Genomic DNA, 6,265 nt, shown 5'->3' with positions numbered 1-6,265 from the left:
CTCCACTCTGCACACTTCAGCCAGAGAAGCACCCTGATATTTTGCCATCTGACGTCACCTCACCTCTGTGTCTCAAGGTGCTCTTGCTCTCCACAGCGTCCTGCTGTAGCCCTGATCTTCCCCTGCTGTGCAAGGCAACATGTGCCTTGCTCTCCAGCGGAACAGCCTCAAGGGCAGGTGGCTGCAGGGCCCAGCACATTACCTGGCATGGGCTCACCACTGAGAGCAGTGTGTTGGCACTAGGGGGTGCAATGTGGAGGAAGGATGGATTGAGAAGACAGAAAATAACTCATCATCTGTCTTTCTCACCTCTATCCCCCAAAGTGAGGCTCCTGCCCTATAAAGCTGCCAGTTAAAAGTCCTCCTTCCGTCCTTCCACATGAAAAGTCAGTGGAATGGCTCTGGCATGGTAGTGTTGGCGCTGAGGCAGCTAACATGAACTATTTGTTCCCAGGCCTCTTGACCCTTACAGAGGGGGTTCAGGTAAATGACAGGTTGAAAGCATCATGCAGTGACATTCTCTGTGGGAAACTCTTACTAGCCATCAGTTTCTCTAAGAACACTGGACAAGGCCTCAAGGAAGCCAGACATTTGTGATTAAAGCAAGTTGAGGCTATGGCACAGAGGGGTCCCAGAGTGAGATCAGCGATCGGGACAGGACGATCAGGTTAGAGGTTACAGGATAGAGCCTCCTGCCTCCCCTGAAGCTGCCCAAAGCCGCCTCCCCCAACCACAGCAGCCCCATAGCCCCCCCAGTGACTGCCGCCCTGTCTCCTCTCGTAAGGCCCTAGCTGAAGCTTTCTTTTCCTGCCACATGCATTAAACATTAACTTGGGTTTTGTTTTGGCTTAGGGTTCTGCTTGTGCTCAGAGTAAATTAACCGCCCCACTGGGTTCAAGGCATTATTTGTATAGGCAGGACTCACTTTTCTATCCCTTCACTCAGTGCTTGATCTCATATTCCCCTTCTTCCCAAAGAGGTTATTCCTATGATTTGTCTGTCCTGCCCACTTGTTTGCTATTGGCATCCAAGCTTAATGAGGGTATTTCAGGGCACACGTGTAAACAAGAGTGTAAAAGGCCTTTGCTGGACTGCATGCTTTCTCCCCAGTAGCAAGTGGCCATGCTCTGCAATCACTCCAGCAGCATCCTGTGATTAGAAATCTGCCAGAGTGTGCCTCTCCTCATCTGCGTATAACAGTTTGCCCATCGACTCCCCTATCAATACGTCTCTAGATGTTTCCAACTTATCGGCATTACAGACGACTCTGCAATGAGCACAGGTCCCCGAGTCTCCCTGAGCCTGGCCAAGTCTCTTGGGGACAGCGTAAGTGCCACTGAGTGAGCTTCCCAGAAAGGATCCGGTCTTCACCCGGGCCAGAGTGTTCGAGCAGCTTTTAAGCCTTTGCCAGTGCGGCGGGGGCACAGCTGCACCCACACTTTATCCGATGCTCCTGGGTGTACCCCCGGGTCACAGTGTCAATGTGTCATTCCTGGTTGGAGGCTTTCAACCAGGTTTGCATTGCCAGATGTGGATTCTCTGCGAAGCAGGCCTCAAATCCAATCAGGAAGTGGTTTCTTACCCAATAACAGACCTACCACGATTGCACCAATGGGCTCACAGGGTCACACAGTGTCAACTGCCTTCGCATGAGGAGGGAGTAGGCCCCGGTGAAAAAGCCACTGCTGTCGTTCTGTCAAATGCATCCGATGTACCCGCAAAACCACCTTTCTCAATAGCTGTGTTTATGCCCTAGGTTAGTGTGGTGTCAGCCGTGGTCGGCGAAGCTCCTTTTTGCCACGACTAGAGGTGGAGGCAGAATCAGAACTGCCCAAGGTACCAGGAGTAAATGCCTGGTTGGAAGCCCAACCACAAATGGAATGTCGGTGTCATCACCTCAAAGGCATAGGAACTCTGTGGAGGAAGAGCAAAGGGGAGCAGGGAGGGGGAGGTGAGCTTCCAGTGACAACATGGACGCTGCACTCTTGAACTCACGGTGGCTGTGGATTACCTGCACAAGACTGGGCTGCTCAGCACGCTGTCGTGAAGGGGCAGGGGCTGTGGGCTCCACAGCTCACTGGAGACTGCGTGCAGCAGGCGATTGGAGGGGAAAGGAGTGTTTCTTTCGTGGTGTAGCCCCTGGTAAAGGGCCTGTGCTCTTGCTATCAAGCTCACTCACGATTTACTGGGTCACACGTACACACACCCAGTGGTGTCTGTGTGTCCTGTTCTCACTGCCTCCTGGGAATCGACATGATAGAAGGAATTGGACTGGGGAGAAGTGGTTCTTTCTAGCTTTGGGGTTTCAAAATGCTGGACTGGAACCTAAATGAATTTACAGTACAGAAAAAGAGTCTAGGAGAAAAGCATCCCAAACTAATGAAGAGCCGGCAGCCTGGCTGGCCCAGTCCCACTCCCAGGGCCAGCTGGGTGAAGGAGGATGTGAGACGGGAAGTGGAAAAAGCTCTGTCAGGAGAGCTGAGGTAAGTGCATTCAGGCTGTGGTCAGGGTCAAGGGCAAGTCAGGGTACAGCCGGTGGACGCTGGGTCGGGCCTGCCCCGGGTGGCCGACTCTCAGCCCAGGCTGGTTTTGCAATGTGGGAATCTGGCCTAATGTTTTCTAGTCTTTCAATCTTTTTATAAAAACCCAAATTGAAGTTGTATTTAGAAGCTCTCTTAAAACAAACAAACAAGCAAACAAACAAACCCCACTATTATGGAAAACTTAAAACCTATTTAAAAATAAGCAGGGAGCATAAGGAACTTCTTGGGACCTGCTCCCCAAATTTCAACATGATGCACAAGAGCCAACTGGCCTTCCTGCAGCCGCCCCACCCCCACCCCTTCCCAGTCATCTTTAAAGTAAAGCCCAGAGTCATCATGTCCCTAAAGTCAGGGACTCCCACGGTTTCGCTTGTTTGTTTAAATACATTTCTTTATTTGGGGAGGGGCTGTGGCTCCCGAGTAGAGGCCAGGGGAGAACTGTGGGGTCACTTCTCTCCTTCCAGCACGTGGGTGTCCAAGATCAAACTCAAGGTGGGCTGTATCAGAGTAGCTCCTGCCTTTACCTCCAAGCCACCGGCTCAGGCAGGCTCACAGCATTCTCAGCCTGGCTAGCAACAATCAAACTCTCTGATATTCTGGGTTTGTTCTTTAAGAAAGAAGGGGGAAAAAATGGGTAAAGCCCCTGGGTAATTTGCTAACAGATTTTGTTTTTTCATTCTGAAACAAGTGTATGTTTTTAGCAGAACAATTTTTACTGCATTTGTTTGTTATTTGGTTAATCACTTCCTGATCTCATAGTTTATTTTAACTTTCATGTGTCATCATCTTTTTTCTATTGTCTCTTTTGCTTATTTGTATCTTGTAATACATTTTCAGCAGGAACCGGCAATTAACCTAAAACAAACAGCAGGCATTTCCCCCTCCCACCTATATTTAGCCCCGAATAATAGCAATCAGACCACCAGTTTCTTCTCTAGGAGGGGAAGGGTGTCACCCTTACTGTCTACCCGAAGGATAAGAATATTCAATTAAGTTTTAAAAGACCGTATAATGGGAAAGACACTTACTAGTGAGTGCTAAGAACTTTGAACATATACCACCTTGATCCAGCTGCAAATGCGTACAGGCCACCGGGGACGGGCCAGCGCCTGGTACAGCAGCTTCCTGGCTTGCTCAAGGCCTTGGGCCATCCTCAGAGCCGAGGAAAAAGAGGTGGGGGTGAACACAACGGTGTTACAGTTTAGGAAAAAAACATTCTTTTTTTTTTTGTTAGTGCTCATGTGGGGTGGGAGGGTGCGGGTACACAGTGCCATGAAGAGCGTGTGGAGGTCAGAGGTCAAATGTCCGACACTGGCTCTCTCTTTCCATCCTGGGATCTTGGAGTCGAACGCCTGTTGTTTTAGGCTTGTACCGCACTCTTACACACCCAGCCATCTTGCAGGGCCGCACAGAAACGAGTTTTAGTGTCCTGTCCTCATTTCAGCTCGAATTTTGAAGCCCAAATATAGTTCGTTAGTCAGATCTATCTTTCCAGAGTCCAGGGGAGTCCATAGTCCGGTAGGAGGCCTGGGGGGGGGGGGCGGGGGGAGAGGCTGCCGTGATGACGGCAAGGACTCAGGCTCCTCCCCGGATGCCGTTCTCAGCCTCATCTCCTAAGACCGCCGCTACATTCCCAGGCATCGATTTTCGCATTCTTTGTAAAAGGGAAAAGCTGAAACAAGCCGTGTGCTCACTCAATTAATCGTCTGAAGTTGAAAAACAACAGCATTTCAGGAACCCCCACCCAATATCCTCCTCATCAGGCCTCAGCTGTGTCATGGCCGCTGGTGGCTGTGAGTGACGTCTGTTTTGCTTGGTTTTAGCCTGAGTGCATTGCCACTCTGCACAAAACCAGAGTTCCCGTGGCGAGGAAACGCTCAGACTGTGAGAGGTGAGGAATCACGGAGCAGCCCCTTCCCACACCGGCCAACAAGCCCGTGCCCGGCGATGGGCCCTTTAGAGGCTTGGGGGTTTACTTGGGGACACGGGTAAGGACTCTCATGGTGGGTTGGGGGCGTTACCAAGAGGAAAAGAAAGAAAGGAGATCTCCGTGAGTGTACCACATAAACACGCATAGCAGGAATGTGGCTGGCTGTTCACAAGACAGGACGTGGGACCCCGCAGGAAGCCCGCAGCAGCCCGCACGTCCACCTTGGCCCTCACAGCCTGTGAAAACCAGGGAGAAGCAAACGCCTGCTGCTCAGCCCTGTCCGCGCCATTTTGTTAGAGCAGACCAAGCTGAGTCAACAGAAACAACCCCCCACCCCACCCCACCAAAGCCAAAAAAGGACGGGCGGTGCGGTAGAGAGGCCAGAATAATGTCAAAGCAGAAAGTGAGCCCAGAGGCCGCCATGGCTGCCTCACTGCATGCCTTGGGAAACATCGACTTGACTTAACCGTCCATCTCCTGGCGACGTCTGCAGGACAAGGGCTTCCCTGTAGGAGCTGCGGCTACGTGTCCCGTCCACTGTTGCTCCAGTCTACTCAGGCCGGCACAGAGCTCGGCAGGGACACCTGCTCTGCCTAACATCAACTCATCAACTTCTAATGACGACGGTCTAAGGCTGCAGATCTCTTTGAAGGCTCGTCTTGTACCTGGCATGGCAACATCCGGGTAGATCATGGACAGGCTCCATGTGGGCACATGACGGGGAGAGCTGGCTGCCTGCTAATGTTTCTCTTCTTGCTTTGAAACAGAATCTGCTTCTGTCTGTGGTGGCATTACACCCAGTGAAAGGATAGCACCTCCCCCTGGGCTTCCTTGAGACTCAGGCTGGTCAGGCGGCCCAACAATGGATGTGCAGAGGATGTCTACAAAGGGATTATTCATAGGGCCTTCCCCACCCTTTCCTGTCCCATGAGGGCAGATATGGTAGCTAAGCTCCTGAGACTAGCAGTGAAGAAAGTATGAAGCACCCTGGGGGCCAGGAGGCAGGCTCTGGCAGCCAGGAGAGCCCTGAGCAGCCTGCCCCCAGGAGCCTTTTGCCCAAGAGAATACACCTGAGATACGGGACTGAACTTGCTCAGGACCCCTGCTGTATGCAGGCAATTCAAGTCCTGCCCAATCCAAGGATCTTTGGTGAGATTCACACTCTCTGCATCTTCTTACTTCTCTGCTTGTTTATACAATCAGGAGGACTTGATGCGGTCCCCAGCACCCACATAAAAGAGCCAGGTGTGTCCACAGGCTTGTCCTATTGCACTTCCCGTGCTGGGGGCAGAGTCACAGGCATCCCTAGGCCTTGCTGGTCATCCAGCCTAGCCTATGGTGCTCTTCAAGTTCCCGGGAGAGACACAGTTCTCACAAAGTGTCCTGAGGCAGGGCACCCACGTGCACACACATGATCACGAACATGCAGGCACGTGTGTGGGTGCACACACAAACACGAGCCCCAGGGAACTTGGCAAATATGTTGATCAAAAGCAGACAGAAGGAAAGGCGAAGGTGACTTGCAGAGTCAGCTGTCACTCAGAAGGTTCCCTGACTGCCCCGGCGCAGTCCCCGCCGCGCTGGAGGAGACAGCGAGGCAGAATGCTGGCTCTGGGAGCCATGCACCTGTCTCAGCACAGGCTGTGGGTGCCCTTGCTGCTCTGCACCTTCCGCCACAGGCTCCCGCCTTTCTAATTTCTCTCTTCCCAAAACTGTTAGCTTTGTTAGACTTCCCTATTGTAAAAAGTTTGTTCTTTTCTCTGTGTTCAAACATTACCGACAGCACGCTTCT

This window comes from Meriones unguiculatus, chromosome 12, assembly GCF_030254825.1.
Source record: "Meriones unguiculatus strain TT.TT164.6M chromosome 12, Bangor_MerUng_6.1, whole genome shotgun sequence".
In the NCBI taxonomy this organism is placed as follows: Eukaryota; Metazoa; Chordata; class Mammalia; order Rodentia; family Muridae; genus Meriones; species Meriones unguiculatus.
This window is presented reverse-complemented; position numbering follows the sequence as displayed.